Source organism: Eleutherodactylus coqui, chromosome 9 (genome assembly GCF_035609145.1).
Source record: "Eleutherodactylus coqui strain aEleCoq1 chromosome 9, aEleCoq1.hap1, whole genome shotgun sequence".
Lineage (NCBI taxonomy): Eukaryota > Metazoa > Chordata > Amphibia > Anura > Eleutherodactylidae > Eleutherodactylus > Eleutherodactylus coqui.
This window is the reverse complement of record NC_089845.1, coordinates 98,144,843-98,162,680: the sequence shown is the minus strand read 5'-3', so window position 1 is coordinate 98,162,680 and position 17,838 is coordinate 98,144,843. Positions and strand designations below refer to the sequence as shown.

General features: G+C 43.5%; 1 protein-coding gene across 1 annotated transcript in view; it reads left to right on the top strand.

Annotated features, from left to right (window-relative positions):
- ZFPM2 (zinc finger protein, FOG family member 2) overlaps positions 1–17,838 on the top strand; it is a 421,708-nt gene that overhangs the window by 157,910 nt on the left and 245,960 nt on the right. The gene's annotated exons all lie outside the window — the stretch shown is intronic.

The window sequence follows — 17,838 nt, the reverse complement described above, 5'->3', positions numbered from 1 at the left end:
GCAGCTCCCCGCTCCATGCCGGCACCCGAATCTTCAGACCCGAGCACAGCGATACTCGGATAAAGCAAATTACTCGAGCGAGTAGTGCTTATCCGAGTACGCTCGCTCATCTCTATTAAAAATGTAACCCACAGTGTAATTAATATGTTAATCAAGAGGCATTCCAATCCTGACAAGTTATCTACTATCCACAGGGAATAACAGGGTGGGGGATAACTTGTCGACTGGTGAAGATCCGACTGCTGGGACTTCCCTATCAAGGAAAATCACACCTGACTTCAACGAGGGGTTAGAAATGTAGTGGAAGACACCACTCTCATCGATTTCAATGGGAGATAAGCCTTTCTATTACACCTCTGGTTTTGACCACCAATGCAGATGTCCAGCTCAGTTGTATTGACCATAGCCAGACGATCAGCTGATCATCAGGGATCCAAGTGGCAGACCCCGATCAATCAACTATTGATGAACTATCCTGAGGATGGGTCATCAAATGTATATGCCCAGAAAACGTCTTTAAGGGTTGTTGTAACCCACAAAAAGCTCATGCGTTCAATTTGGCCATGTGTACTAGGATGATGGCCTAATGCCTAACGCCCAGATGGTTCCTCCACTCCCAATCCCTCTCTTATAGCTAACATTGTGGGACATGATGAAGAATCCTATCTAATACAGACCTCTATGCACTTAGGGTAGAAAAAAGGTTGATGAATCCAAAGTGAACTAAGACTCCTCTCTATTGACAACCCTCAAATGGTCGGATGTTTCACGGTATATGATGTCTGTGTACAAAGTCATATATCTACAAGTTTGTTGTGGAAATGCGCTTTAAAATTGTGCTGTATGCATGAGTCAGGGACAGGATGTGTTCTGTACAAAGGGAGCAGATTTAGTTTTTCGAGAGATGCCTCAACAAAAGGCATTGGACTGTGTGATATTAATCCTGAACACATAACAAAACAAACAGATGGGAGGACAAAATGTCTTTGCATGTATCAGGAAAGATCTTCACACAAAGGGACATTTATCAGGGGTGGCTGCACCTCTTCCGAGGAAAGAAGCAAGCCCTTGAGTCCAGCAGCAGATGATGATCTTATCAACGAAACCCTCTCCAGTCATATCATCAGCTGCCTCTTGCCAAGTCCCTGGCATTTCTGTATCATGTGCATTTGTGCGAAGAAAACCAGGCAGGGTGAGAGTGACAGAGGAATAAAGATATAAAAGGGGACACATGGAGACAGGAAAAGGGAGGTAGGATACATAACTGAGCAAACTTACAAGTGAGCTGTACATAGAAAACACCTGATCTGGCACACGGCGGCATAGTTGGCATGCTTTGATTGGATCTGTTTCTATGAAAACACATAGAAGCTTAATTGGTTGTTAATAAAACTAGTAGTAGTTTGCCACTTGGACCTGGTATTTACCTACAGACAGAATATTTCCCCAGATGAACTGAATTGCTTGAAAACAAGAGGATTGGTAAATGTCTTAAGAATCATGGAAAGGAAGGGGAAGGGAAACTAAACACCAGACCCTTGGTCCTGGGTGGCAAAATTCAGTTCCTAAATAAAGGGCCCATATTGATTTTTTTGCTACGTGACTTCCTCTCTTTTGTGTACACCAATCTCTGTGGGATTCACATAAAGCAGGCCCAAGAGCTCTTGAGCTGGGAGCCACACAAAGTAGACATATGTTCCATGAAGAGAAATGAGAACTGGCCTGTTGTAATGAGTGCCCAAGCATGTTGATTGGCGTCATTCACTGCATTTGACACACGCCAGATAATCGACTTTGTGGGGATGAACAGTCGTTAATGTGAACATTTGTTCCCATACAGCTGTAATTGATCGGCTCCACATCTTGTCATTTACATGTGAAGAAGTACAGAGAACCAGTGAGTGTTTCTATTCTTGCATAAACTGACAGATCAGCCAACAAACGAGCCATGTCTTAATGTTTAGTGTATTTCCATATATTAATACTTAGTGGGGCTCCTTTGGCCCTAATGACATTGGATACTCTCCCTAATATACTCTCTATTAATGCCTAATACAGTTCAGCTGGCACTTCCCTCCATTCATCCTGCAAATGTCTGGTGAGTTATCTCAAAGGAAATGGACGCTCTTCTTATTTCCTAACCTGATATTCCAGTTCATCCCAAAGATTTTCAGTAGGGTTCAGGTTGGGACTCTGTGCAGGCCAGTCCAATCATGGAACATCCATCCATATCCGCAAACCAGTGTAAAACAGGATTGGAGCTGTGACAAGGCGCGTTGTCTTGTTGGATGTACTGCTGACCGTTCCCAGAGTATTGCCACATTGTTGTTCGCACATTATTATCTAGACTACAACCAACTGACCGAGACTATGCCAGGTAAAACATCCTCAGACCATAATGGAACCTCCGCCTTACTTAACTGTTGGCACAACACACTCAGGCAAAAGCCATTCTCCAGGCATCGTCCACACCCAGATGCATCCATCTGATTTGAAGATGGAGTGGTGTGACTTACCACTCCATAAAATGTTCTTCCACTGCTCAACTGTGCAATGACTATGCTCCTTGCACCATTGTAGACTGGCTGATGCATCTTCATTGAGAAAACTTGTCAGACATTTGCAGGATAAATGGAGGGAAATACCAGCTGAAGTGTATCAGATGTGAGTAGAAAGTATACCACGGAGAGTATCCAATGTCATTAAGGAGCCCCACTAAGTATTAACATATTGAAATAATACTACTTTTTCTTCTTGCTCAGGCGTCCAGTAAATTTGTGGTAGTATTGGTGTATTGTAGCTGCATCCACTACTTTTGATAAGTCTTTCGACTGGAACTTGAATTTCCAATTTTAGATTGGATCGCATCAGATGCAATGTTTTCCTAGTTATATAAACCCAATTCATATATTTAGGTTGTCAAATAAGGTTACCTATAGCTATAAATGTAACCTACAAATAGTATATACTCGTAAATGTAAATGATTAGAATACCTTTATAATAAGGAGCTGCTCTTGTCTATGGTGGGGAAAAAACATGTCATGCACATACCAACCACATGCTGCTACAGTGTAGAAACCATACTGTAATACTGAATACAGAGAGTGCAATGTTTTTTCAATGAACTAAGTTATGATGATCAGTATTGATGAAAGACCAAATCATACATGTATCTTAAAGTGATTAATAACTTGGAAAAGCAAGAATTCCCCGGAAGGCAGCTTTCACCTCGACTCCTTTCAGTCTTCCCTTGTGGCAATTATCCTGTTGCATATCCACATTCTTTCTTGTCACATTATATATTCAACAGCATTGCTTAATTAGCTAACTGTTGTTCGATGTGGCCTTTCAATGCATTTTTTGTGACCTCCAGGCTTCTAGGAATGTGGTATAAGGTTTATGTAGTCAATTAAGTTCTTTTTGACTTTCTGTTATCATCATTTTCCCAATGCAATCAGTCCTGAACTCCTTAAAATGCTCAAAATTAGTGAAAATAGAAAAAAAACCCATGGGTTGTGTTTTGTTTTTCAAGTTACTGACCTTTATCCTGAAACCATTGAATTTGTATGTTTAATCCCTTACATGCATTTACTATGAGGCTATATCTCCTTATTGAGTCTTGGGACCTATGACATGCTTCATGCTACCCTCTCCTTCCTCTCCTCCTAGTAATACAATATTTGCATTGCCCTGCAAAAAGAAATTCTTCTACCCTTACAGAAAGATAAAGAGTAGAAATAAGTAAAGTCTGCAATAATATTCTTTCCACAGATTATCAGCACCAATATTAAAGCCGTTGACCAGTCTAGACAATCCATTTTCATTGAAATATAAGGTGGTCAAGTAGCGTCCCGCTTTCAGGAACCCGAGTAATCACCTGTAGATTAGAGGAAAACCAAGTGTACCAATTTCCTGCAGTGCCACCACAGGAGAAATGGAGCATTACATGGTGTTTATTGAAATCTGCGTAATGAACAGACTCCAGGTGCTCCAAAGGGGCTTTCTTAGTAACGGCTGTCCATTGCCAGTAACTGATATAGATCTGAAGTTGGGATGCTCCTTCATCTCAGAATGACCTAGCATGGTATTTGAAAATATTTTTTTTTTCAAACCAGACAATCCCTTTAATTATTAGTGGAATCAGCTGCCTGTCTGCACTGAATGACCACTTTATAAAAGACCCCAATCTAGTAGTATGCTGGACCTCCTTTGGTCTACAGGAAAGCATTGGTGTATAATGAATTTGGGCAGAACCGCAGCAGTTCATCATGCTGTAGATTCCACTAGGTCACAGGTGTCAAACACAAGGCCCGCGGGCCGAATCCGGCCCGCCGCCTCATTTTCTGTGGCCCGCAGGCTATGCAGTAAGTTCCCTCACTCCTCCGTGCTGCTGTCAGTAGGCAGTCTGCTCTCGGCTTGTTCTGTCTACTGCAGACAGTAATAGAGGAGTGCCGATAGCAGACTGACAACGGCCGCGGAGGAGGGAAGGGGGAGTGCAGAGAACATGATCTCTGCAGCAAGGAGAGCATCGCTGAGGAGGAGCAGCTGCAGGGTGAGAGCCTTGTGTGTGTCTATATATGTGTGTGTGTGTCATATATATATATATATATATAAAATGTGTGTGTGTGTGTCTATATATATATATATAATGTGTGTGTGTATATGTATGTGTGTGTCTCATATATATATATATATATATATATAAATATATATATAATGTGTGTGTGTGTATATACGTGTGTGTGTGTGTATATGTGTGTGTGTGTGTGTATATATATATATATGTGTGTGTGTGTGTATGTGTGTGTGTGTGTGTATATATGTGTGTGTGTCTATATATATATATATATATATGTGTGTGTGTATATGTATGTATGTGTATATATGTGTGTGTGTGTGTATATATATGTATGTGTGTGTGTCATATATATATATATATATAATGTGTGTGTCTGTATGTATGTATGTGTGTGTGTCTGTATATATGTGTGTGTGTCTGTACGTATATGCGCAGAATGGTGTGTGGGTGTATGCGCAGAATGGTGTGCGTCTGTGCGGGTGTATGCGCAGAATGGTGTGCGTCTGTGCGGGTGTATGCGCAGAATGGTGTGCGTCTGTGCGGGTGTATGCGCAGAATGGTGTGCGTCTGTGTGGGTGTATGCGCAGAATGGCGTGCGTCTGTGCGGGTGTATGCGCAGAATGGTGTGCGTCTGTGCGGGTGTATGCGCAGAATGGCGTGCGTCTGTGCGGGTGTATGCGCAGAATGGCGTGCGCCTGTGTGAGCGCAGAATGGCGTGCGCCTGTGTGAGCGCAGAATGGCGTGCGTTTGTGTGAGCGCAGAATAGCGTGCGTCTGTGTGAGCGCAGAATGGCGTGCGTCTGTGTGAGCGCAGAATGGCGTGCGTCTGTGTGTGCGCAGAATGGCGTGCGTCTGTGTGTGCGCAGAATGGCGTGCGTCTGTGTGTGCGCAGAATGGCGTGCGTCTGTGTGTGCGCAGAATGGCGTGCGTCTGTGCGCGCAGAATGGCGTGCGTCTGTGCGGGTGTATGCGCAGAATGGCGTGCGCCTGTGTGAGCGCAGAATGGCGTGCGTCTGTGTGAGCGCAGAATGGCGTGCGTCTGTGTGAGCGCAGAATGGCGTGCGTCTGTGTGTGCGCAGAATGGCGTGCGTCTGTGTGCGCAGAATGGCGTGCGTCTGTGTGTGCGCAGAATGGCGTGCGTCTGTGTGTGCGCAGAATGGCGTGCGTCTGTGTGTGCGTAAAATGGCGTGCGTCTGTGTGTGCGCAGAATGGCGTGCGGGTGTGTGAGCAGAATGGCGTGCGGGTGTGTGCGCAGAGTGGCGTGCGGGTGTGTGCGCAGAGTGGCGTGCCTCTGTAAGCGCAGAATGGCGTGCCTCTGTAAGCGCAGAATGGCGTGCGTCTGTATGCGCAGAATGGCGTGCGCGTGTATGCGCAGAATGGCGTGCGTGTGTATGCGCAGAATGGCGTGCGTCACTGGCCACTATGGGGAACCTTATTACCAATCGGGCCACTGTGGGGTTTACTTTTACTTTACTGTCTTACAATTAGAATCGGCCCTTTGAAGGTAGCCATAAGGCTGATGTGGCCCTCGGTGAAAATGAGTTTGACACCCCTGCACTAGGTGCTTAAATCCTTCTGCAAAAATATTGGCCCATGCTAACAGAAAGCTTCTTGCAGTTGACGCAAATTAGATGGAGGTGCGATATCTTCTGACCAGATGACAGGAAGGGGTCATTGATTCATGCTGCTTGTGTCAAATTCTGACCTCCCATCAGCACGGTGCAACAGAAATCTGAATTCATCTGGCCGGCTGATGTTTTTCCACTGCTCAGTGATACGATTGTTGCGCTCTTTTGCCTGCTGGAGTCTCACCTTTCTGTTTTACTTAGATGACACTTGAACTAGTCATCTGCTGACATCGGTGAGATGTATGTTCACATCTGTTAGTTGAAGCACCAGTGTTGTGTCCAGCTGCAGTTTGCTTGACCGTACACCGCCTGTTCCGCAGAATGATTCTTGCCATCCTCCTTTGACCCCTTCTGTTGACAATTTGGTTTACGCCCACAGGATTCCCTTTCGTTGGATGTTTTTCACACCATTCTTGATATTCTTTTGACATCCTTGCACAAGAAAACCCCACAAAGTTGGCAGTATATGAAATCCTGGCTTCGGCTAGTCTAGCACCGATGACCAGGTCTTGCTGGAACTCACTCAGATCGCTGGATTTTCCCACCTAATGTGGATTCACACTGAAACTGATCCACGGAAAACTTGTCACTTGATTTTGCTACACTCCGTGATGATGGATCTAATTGCATACAAAAAAGTTCCAATCGTGAAAGTGCCGGGGTCTCTAATAAAAAGACCATTCAGTATATATTATCTAGCTTCACAAGCTGAATGCCTCTATCCTTGAGAACTACACAGTCCGGAAAATAAAAAATTTCAGAATTCAATTTTTGAACAGTTCCATTTCCAGATGACTTGTCTTAGACAGAAGAAGCATCATTATTGACACATGACAAAGATGTTGTCTCAGCAAGTTGCATATGGCCAAAATTACAATTATCCAAAGTATATTTTTCCCATTCTGTAATCTTCACAATAAATGTTGCTGTCTGCCGGATAAGTTCACACATCGGATAAGGTCACAGTTCCATTTAGTGACAACTTCCAACAACATGAACTTGCAAGGCTGGATTTATTTAAGTCGGGAGGGATAAGATCACTGCTTGGCTAGTATGATTTATCAGGGTTTGACCGGAGTACTTGAGTAAAAAATGTCATATTTCAACTTTATGTTCTTCGCGATACTTCAGTGCATTTTGTGTCTCTGACTTCAGCATCGTGGTAGTAAAATTGAAAAAAAGGCTTTCCAATAAGTCAGCCTAACTCTGCCAAATGAGAGTAATAATATATTTTCTTGAACTACAGTACATTGTTCAAGAGCAATAGAAGCAGCATAAACACAGCGCTTTATCTAATGTGCAGATGCAACATTTACTTTAGATAAAATGCAGCGCGATTCGTGATTTTTATTTATTTCTTTATTTTTTTTATAGAGACTGTGAGGAATCAAATTACATTAATCTATCCTGCTGCCTTTGGGCATTCACCAAATTTCCAATTTACTTGCATATATTCTTAGCGCAGGGGATTTACTGTACTGTTAAGAGCATCGCTCAAATTGTTGATGCTGACACAGGAAGTTCAGTTCTTTACACACTGATGCCTAGTGGTACTTTATGGCCAATTACAATGGCTAAAAGTGGAGAAAGACTTGGCAAGTCTTTAGCTTCTAGGGCAGGGAAAGATGTAAAGTTTGTCGTTGAGAACTTATCGGTAAGAAAGGACCAAAAATGTCCTTATTTTTTAATGAGCATAAGAAACAGATATTTTGGGGGGAAAAGATTTTGAACCATTAGATGAAAAGATGTGGTTGGAGTAAAGTTGAAAAAAGTTTATGTTTGTTGTTCAGGGGAAGAGAGCAGAGAGTACCTCAGATAGTGACTTGTTTAGACTTACCGCAAGGGACGCCGTGGTGTTTTGTGGCTCCTCGCTTTGGTCCTTGACTTCCACTGGGAAATTTTTCATGAAGGCCCGGTCACAGGCTTTCCTTGGTATCCTGCAGTGGATCGGTACATAATTTGGAATGGACCATATTTTGGTGAAGCAACCTTAAAGGGGTTGTCCCGCGCCGAAACGGGTTTTTTTTTTTTTTTAAACCCCCCCCCCCGTTCGGCGCGAGACAACCCCGATGCAGGGGTTAAAAAAACAACCCCCACAGCGCTTACCTGAATCCCGGCGGTCCGGCGTCTTCATACTCACCTGCTGAAGATGGCCGCCGGGATCCTCTGTCTCCATGGACCGCAGCTCTTCTGTGCGGTCCATTGCCGATTCCAGCCTCCTGATTGGCTGGAATCGGCACGTGACGGGGCGGAGCTACACGGAGCTACACGGAGCCCCATAGAGAAGAGGAGAAGACCCGGACTGCGCAAGCGCGGCTAATTTGGCCATCGGAGGGCGAAAATTAGTCGGCACCATGGAGACGAGGACGCCAGCAACGGAGCAGGTAAGTATAAAACTTTTTATAACTTCTGTATGGCTCATAATTAATGCACAATGTACATTACAAAGTGCATTAATATGGCCATACAGAAGTGTATAGACCCACTTGCTGCCTCGGGACAACCCCTTTAACTCTTTAGCCAACAAACACTAGCACTCTTACATATCAAGAGGTTGGTCCTGGACTTTAAACCCGTACCATTGTAAACATACATTATAGGAGTAGGTCAGGTGCTTGGCTGTGAGAGACAGCCAAGGACCCCGAAAAGAGGACAGAAGTGGGTTATAACCACTTCTGTCTTTTCTTTTCCAGCCTACATAGCTCCATTGCCTGTCATGTGTTCTTTCTTCCGGCAGTGCGGAGAGTCGTCTACACCTGCAGTGCGGGTGTCTTCTGCATGCAGTAACACGGGCGCATCGGTGCCCGTGTAACTGAGCCCTTAAGATTATTTTTATTAAAGTCACCCCTGCGAGGGGTATTCTGCAGCTTTTTATTGTATAAAGTTATATAAAAATCAAAAAGTTTTGAAACTAAAAAAAAGCCTAAAATACAAATATATTTAAAAAATAACACCAATCAACAAGCGGAAATCGCATTTACCCCTCTTCTCCTTACTGCAGGCTCACTGCCCTGCCCTCTGCAGTGATGTGGTTGAATGGACTGGCTGCCAAGCATGTATGGTGCTGCAGCATTCACTTCAATAGGGCTAAAGGAAATAGCTGCCCGTCTCCAGTAGTCCAACTCTATGTCCACCTGAAGTGAGCCCACAGTGAGGAGAGGGGGACATGGGACCACCATCTATTACACATTTATCCACTATCCTGTGGATAAGTGAAAAGGGTCAATCTTGGGAATAGCCCTTTAAGCTACAAATCAATGACAGAAGTAAACAGGAGAATAATGTGCCCCGACTGTTTGTCTGTAGGATTTTCAGCATGCTCTTGAAACAAACAGTCTTGTAGGAATCCTGCAGAGAACACAGGGCTCAATCGTCTGCTGTTCTATTCCATTTTGAGTCGAGGAACATATTTGGGATGGGCCTAGTCACTGGGTGGAGCTGAATAATCTTTTTGTCCTACTGCAATGGTAGGGGGGAGGCTCCTGCTGCAGCTGGAAACCGGACAGTGAGGAGGTAGAGGGGGGGCATTAGCATCAAAGTAAAGATGGAGATTAAAAGAAGAAGTGCAAGGATATTTTTTCGCATTTCCTAAGTTTAGTGTTCTTTTAACTTGAAATCAATGTATTGTTGCTTGAAGGCAATCATTTCTGGCTAAGGAGAGGGTGAATTTAGTGTTCTTCAGTGAGATTACTGGGAAGAAGGCCAAGAAAATGTCCACCACATGATAACTACTTCCTTATCTCACATATCTATAGCTATGATAATCCGCAGAAACAATTGCATACATACTTGTGAATAATATTAGAAGCTCTTCTTATAATCTTTACTGTAATAAGTGCTAATCTTAGATTGGATGATGTCCAGTGCAGTATCTTCTAATGGTGACCTCACCTTCCTTTATAGTATGGCAGATAGCATCCAAATAATGCAACAGTACAGTATATAAATAACAATGCTATATAGTGCCCAAATAACACAACTAGGCAGTCATCTAATTAAGGGTTTGTTCACACTAGCTCTTTGGGTTCCGTTTTCCTGAATCATTTTGGGTGCTGGAAAACAGAAGCCACTGGACAAACAGACCAATTGATTATAATATGGTCCATTTGGTTTCTGACTGTCCGTCCAGCATATTAGAGGAGGATATAGCACTCAATGTAGCACTATTTCATCCTGGATTTTAATGGAAATTGGTGATGGAGGCTCTGAACGGAACCATTGACACTGATGTGCACAGACCCTAACACTGCCCAATGAATAAACTGGATATTTGGATCCAGTACAGTTATCTTTTCATAGGTTTAGGCAACAAGTCTAGCATTAGGGTAACAGCTTTGATGCCCGGGCCATCAAAGTCCCCATCAATCACACAGCGTGGCATTTGGATCCAGTGCTTCTATCGTTACATAGGTACGGGAACCAAGTATAGAATCCGAGGGTAAAGATCTAGATGATCTAGAAGATCTTCTTCTTTTTGGGTGATTCTCCATTCTCCTCCTTGTTTTCCAGAGCAGGAAGAAGGAAGAGTTAAGAAGAAGCATGGTGGCTCAGTAGTTAGCCCTGCTTCCTTGCACCGCTGGGCTCCTAGGTTCAAATATGATCAATGACAACATTTGCATAGCAGTTGTAAGTTCTCTCTGTGTTTGTGCTTTCCCATCTCTGGAGGAAGAAGCATGGTAGCTCAATAGTTGGCACTGTTGCCTAGCACAACATCTGCTTGGTCAGATTTCAACGAAATACGTCAGCACTGCAAGGCAACAGTGCTAACCACCAAGTCAGGAGGAGGTGTTTTAGTGCACTCAGATGAGATGAACAGCCCAAAGTTCGGATTTGAAGGTTTTGGTTCACTGAACACTACTTATGGATCATGGAGTAATTATGCATTACTGCATGGCCTGGCCTTACTGTATTCTTGTATTATATGTGTGTTTATTTCTTGAGAGAGTGGAGGTTATATTTGCAGGTCAAAGAAGTATGTACCATACAGGCAGACCATGTGGCTGGAGAGAAGGGACACAGCAATATTTGATCCCACCCTGTTTTTTACTGGATGATTGGAACTAGTGCAGGGCTCCACTCTTCAGAGGGACTGAATTTCCCAAAACTAAGGGGTTGTCTAGTTACCGGACAACATAGCCACTTATACCACTAACTGTGCTAAAATTAAAAAATCGGCTGTATCTACCCATCCTCTGCTGCCATGATCCAGCTCTGTAGCCCCGCTCTTGATGTTTCTTGTTGAAGATGATGTCACCGGATATCACATGACTGCTGCACCGTCACCACCTGTTCTCCTGGCATCATTTCCTGGGCGCCATCATGCTAGGATAAAGATTATAAAAAGAGAGTGGAAGGGAAAACAAATGTCAGACCCTCCTGTTTTGTGTGCAAAAATCCACCAACTTAGCCCTTTCATGACCAAAGGTCATTGATGTGCCTGTGTCCAGGTCCCATTCTGCAGTCCCAGTATTCCCGCTATCAAAAAAATCACAATTTTTTTTTCTTTTTCGGGTGACACATCTACATGAGGATTTGTTTTTTGCAGTAATATTTTTCATTGGTAGAATGTATCATATAACATATTGGAAGACTTTTAAATGTTTCTAAGTGGGCTGAAATGGGAAAAAAACACAATTGTACAATTTTTTTTTGTTTGTTTGTTTTTCGACGTTCATGATGCAGTAAAAATGACATGTTGTCTTTATGCCGGGTCAGTACAAGTACAGTGATACCAAATTTATATAGTTTTTTATATAATAATATCTAAAGAAATAAAGTAGCTTTTTTTAAAAAAAAAAAAATGTTTTTGCCGCTATCTTTGCACGCGCATAGCTTTTTAATTTTTCCATCCGTAGGGCTTGTGTGAGGCCTAATTTCTTGTGGGATGACCTGTATTTTGTATCGGTACCACTTTAGAGAACATATCACTTTTTGCTCGCTTTTTATTCAATTTTTTTTGAAGATGGCTTGCCCAAAAAAAGCGCAATTCTGTCATTGTGTATTTTTTTTCTGACCAAGTTAATCATGTGGGATTAATAATGTGATATCTTAATAAACTAGACTTTTACAGATGTAGGGATACTAAATTTTTACATTTCTTTACATTATAACCAGACGGCACTTCTGCGATCTTATCGGGAGAGGGAGGTTTGTGTTTGGGACATTTAAATGCTGCTGTCAGAATTGACAGCGGCAGTTAAAGGGTTAACAGCTGCGATCAGAGTTCTCTCCAATTGTGGCTGTTGCCGGAGGGCGTTGGTTGGCAGAGACAGCCGATATCCATTGTGTATGGAGTGGGTTTGGCTCCTAAGTAGAGATGAGCGAGTGTACTCGGTTCGGGTGTTTTTGGACCCGAACAACTGACTACTCAGACGAAAAGATTCGGGGGTGCCGGGGGTGAGTGGGGGGTTGCAGAGGGGAGTGGGGCGGGGAGAGAGAGAGAGCTCCTCCCTGTTCCCCACTGCTACCCCCGCTCCACCACGCCGCCCTCCGAATCTTTTCTTTCGAGTAGTCAGTTACTCGGAAAAAGCGGTGCTTGAGTGCAAAAACACCCGAACCGAGTACGCTCGCTCATCTCTACTCCTAAACCCACTCCATACACAGAATATGTTATGGATGACTTTATACGTGCTAACTGTACAGATGTGCAATGAGGATACATATAACCATATGTGTGTCACAAAAGGGTTAATAAGGGTTGATCTTTGCTATAGGGTCCCTTCTTTTCTATGTACGCCCATAGGCGTAGCGTCAGGGGGTGCTGGGGTCGCCATGGCGACCCGGCCCATGAGCTCAAGGGGCCCCGGAGCCGCCCTCCGACATACCCCCATGCACATTCAGTGCATTAATGGCTGACCGTTCTTTCCCCCGCATGATGCGGCAGTCAGAACAGCCAGCCTGAGAGGAAAAGCAGGGAGGTACTTACATGGGCCGGCAGGGGAGGAGGGAGGAGGTCACATGGGACGGCAGGGGACAGGGATCATGTGCTGCCCCCCCTGCTTCCTGCTGAACGGGGAAGCTTCTGAGTTTACCTCTCCTGCTGCTGCTGTCACATGGAGGAGAAGTGGACCGAGCCCTGGGGTAAGTGTATATCTGTGTGTGTGTACATCTGTGTGTGTGTGTGTGTACATCTGTGTGTGTGTGTACATCTGTGTGTGTGTGTGTACATGTGTGTGTGTACATGTGTGTGTGTACATCTGTGTGTGTGTGTGTACATGTGTGTGTGTACATGTGTGTGTGTACATCTGTGTGTGTGTGTGTACATGTGTGTGTGTACATGTGTGTGTGTACATCTGTGTGTGTGTATGTACATGTGTGTGTGTGTACATGTGTGTATGTGTGTGTACATGTGTGTGTGTGTGTGTACATGTGTGTGTGTGTGTACATCTGTGTGTGTGTGTGTACATCTGTGTGTGTGTACATCTGTGTGTGTGTACATCTGTGTGTGTGTGTGTGTACATCTGTGTGTGTGTACATCTGTGTGTGTGTGTGTACATCTGTGTGTGTGTATATCTGTGTGTGTGTATGCGTGTGTGTATATCTGTGTGTATATCTGTGTGTGTGTGTGTATATCTGTGTGTGTGTGTGTGTATATCTGTGTGTGTGTGTGTATATCTGTGTGTGTGTGTGTGTGTGTATATCTGTGTGTGTGTGTATATCTGTGTGTGTGTGTGTATATCTGTGTGTGTGTATATCTGTGTGTGTGTGTGTGTGTATATCTGTGTGTGTGTATATCTGTGTGTGTGTGTGTATATCTGTGTGTGTGTGTGTGTGTGTATATGTGTGTGTGTGTGTGTGTATATGTGTGTGTGTATATCTGTGTGTGTGTGTGTGTGTATCTCTCTCTCCCTCTCCTTCTCCCTGGATTTTCTGTATTTATTTGCACCCTTTACACGCAATTAAAAACCGCATCAAAACCGCATGCTGTTATTAATAGTGTCTGCTGCTCCTTTACGGTGCCTACCCACTACATTTTTTTTTCACGACGAAATTTGCAGCGTTTTTTTTTCTGCAGGGGTCTATGGGACTTGTAATGCTAAAATAACGATCGCGCAAAATCGCAATTTACCGCGAAATCGCGGTTTTGCGCGATCGTGATTTTAACATTACAAGTCCCATAGACCCCTGCAGAAAAAAAAACGCTGCAAATTTCGTCGTGAAAAAAACCTCTAGTGGGCAACCACCCTAATACCGTACGCGGTCTTTATATACTGCATGCAGGTTTTTATGTGTCTTAATTGTGGTTCTAAAGTGCAGCATAAACACGACCCCCCTGAGGCCGCTGTCACACGTGTTCAGAAAACGCAGCTCAAAATTGTGGCATTTTTACTGTAATTTCGAGCAGCGTTTTCGAACACAGGTTACAGCGTGTGACAGCACTCTTCAATGCACCCCATCATTGTGATGGGTGAGGAGGTGTGTTAAAAACCACAAAAATGCAGGAACAGAACAGACAGCTCTCGAAAATCACAGTGTTAGAAACACCGTGCTCGAGCGCAGATTTGAGTAACCTCATCGAAATCTCTGGGAGTGTTGTACCGCGGTTAGTACGGCACTCGGGGCGCTGTGCTAATAGCGGTAAAAAGCGGTGTGTGAGAGTGACCTGCGGGGCTACAAACAAAGCTTTATGTAGTGCAGGAAATGTGTCATGTTTGGAAAGATTACACCAAGGGGCAGATCATGTATGCAGCACGATCTAGGTATGGGTACGGGGGCGTGTGGGGTGGAGGCCCGGGGTGGGGGGGCCCCGAGCTGAACTTTTGCACCTGGGCCCCTGAGCCTTTAGGTACGCCCCTGTGTACGCCACTACTGCAGGTATAGCATGCATCTCCAAACTCCAAATACATTGAATGTGTGATAAACATACGCTCCAAACATGAATTATGAGCGCACTTAAAAAGTCTTTGTGATCTTCAATGGGGCGTCTATAATCTATAAGGTCACAGCATCCACTAAGGTGAAATGGTATCTTTCTAGAAGTGCTTCTTTGTAGTGTAATGAGTCATTGCTTTCTGCGCTTTAAAGCTATCATAAGTCTTTGATTAATCACTGACTCTAAAGTATGCAACATCAACATAATAAGATAAGCAGCCTGCAATACTAACAGTGCTATCTCTGACCACTAATTAATTAGTCCAGTGGATAGCTCTCATCTGTTTTGCGCAAACATTTTTCAATCTCGAGATGTAAGCATTTTTGAAAAGTGCAGAACTGGTGAAAATTCTGGCATTTTCTAATTTTATAGATGGTGCCATATATTTCATGGGACAGCTCTCCTTTCTTTAACAATTCTTTTGTTGGTAATGTTTTAGGAATAGCAGATCGACAGTTACCAAAATGAAGGCCAACGTTAGATCTGAGATCAGGGTCAGTTGGGGTAAAGTTTCTCCTTGTGGAGAGCACCTAGAGGGTATGAGCAGACTTACAAGGCCATGCATGCGCTTCTGGGAAATTTGATATGCAAATTGGAAGATGGAGTCGTTTCTCCTTAGGGCGAATACCTAGATGGTGTGAAAAGATTTTTAAGGCCATCCATGCTCTTCTGGGAAATATGCAAATGTGAGAATGGAGCAATGCCTCCACAGCATCACCTATTGGAATGCAGCATTCCTGCAAGTCAATGTCAAACCTCTTAACAAGCCTTTAACAATGACTAGAAATCATGAGCAAAAGCCAGAATCTTCTCCAGAAGGAAAAGATAACCATGTGCAGACAGCTGTTTTGGGGTGGTTGTTCTTCATCACTGTATAGGTGGTTTCAGACTTGGCTAGTAGAAAGCCTATAGATGTGGGAAGATGGAACAATGCCTCAGCAGTGACATGTTGTAGAAGTCAATATCCGACTTTCTAACCGACCTTGTAACAATAACTGGGAATGGCTCGAATAATCCAAAGCCAGAATCTTCTCCAGAAAGAAAAGATAACCATGTACAGACAGACTGTTTCTGGGTTTCAGTGAGATTTGGGCAAATTATCTATCCCAGTACTGATTGGGTACAATAGGTCACTCTTGGGCACAAGCAGTGCATAAAGTTCATAGACTAGATGCTAGTTCAGTTAGACCCCACCCATAGTTCTAGAAATGTGTATGGAAGCACTCCAATTCAAAGTTGTGGGTGTCAATAAAAGGATATTTGAATTAGAGTGCTGCCCAGGCATTACTTTTTAGTGTACAGCTGTATTGTATTACACTTTATGTATAATTTGATCGCTGTACTGTATGTTGGCATTATTTGAGCACTGCATGGCAGCATTTATATAGGCATTGCATGGAACTGCTACTTAGGCACTGAACAGTCTATTTATATTGGTAGGGCCTCTTTAACCATATGGGAAATGGTGCATCTGAACCGGATCCTCTGCATTAATTTCACTTTTTTAGGACATGGATACAGTTGAAAAGTATTGAGGTAAAAAAATATCAAAAAGCTATTGCCACACTGGTTTCCACTCACTTCCAGATCCAGCAATCCCATGGCCAATCATTGATCTAAGAACCTGTTGTGGTCATGGATTGCACATGACTGCTGCACCCAGAAGAGAGCAGAGACCACGGGAAAGCCTGCTTGGCCTGTGTTAGGTGTGTATGAGTGGGGTTTTTTGCCACAAGAAAGTTTGGAGATGGCATGGGGCAACAGTGGAGGGGAGCGTTCATTTTAATACCTGTGCTCTGGGCCTACTCAGGTATTTAAACAACCTCGGTAGTGACACAGTATAGTAGCAACACTATATAGTATTCTTATTTAGGCAACTGTATGGATTGATTTTTGCATGGATGTTATTTTGGTATCCTATTGTATGGCACTGATTATTAGGTTCTGTATGGCTATTTGTACACTGTAGGGCAATAGTTTTTTATATAATATCGGCACCATATGGGTGCTGTCAAAAGAAAGTGCCACATAGGGCATCTTCTAACCTAAGACCAGCCATGATCATTAAAGGCCCCATATCCACTACGGAAAAGTTAGCCAACCCCACCAATTCTAACTGGACCAGTTGACTATAATGTGTATGAGGGCCTCGCAACTCTCCCTGACAGATAATATTGGGAGAAAGAAGAATTGAGCATATTGAATTCCAACACCTAGTCCTTATATTCCCCCTGGAGATAAGCCGCTGCCAGAGGTGTCAGGAAGTTAAATTCTCCACCCTTTAAAAACACATGAACACTCAGCCAAACTGAGCATTCATATCCATGGAGAAGTTAGGAGCTGCTTGACCAACAGCTATTGAAGTTGTACCAGTACTTTCAGACTTGTTAGGCTGCATTCATTTAAAGAACAAAGTTATCAAACAAATATATCACTTATGTGAAAAAGTACCTGCATTCCCAGCCTAAAGAGGGTTTCCTACCAGTAATATTTATCACTTAACCATAGGACTAAGGGGGTCCAAGCACTTGGGCAACAACTGATCATACAAATGGCGATCCTATGTCACTTATTCTCTATAATCAGGCCTCACAAAGAGTGAGAAGATAACCACAGTTGACGCGGCACGTACGCTCAGCATGATCCATTATAATCTACGGGGGATGTGGAAAGTGTGGCATGAGCGTGCCCGTTGAATATTAAGTCAGATTTTCATATTAAATTAAATATTGTAACTGAAGCGAAAATCATATCACGTGA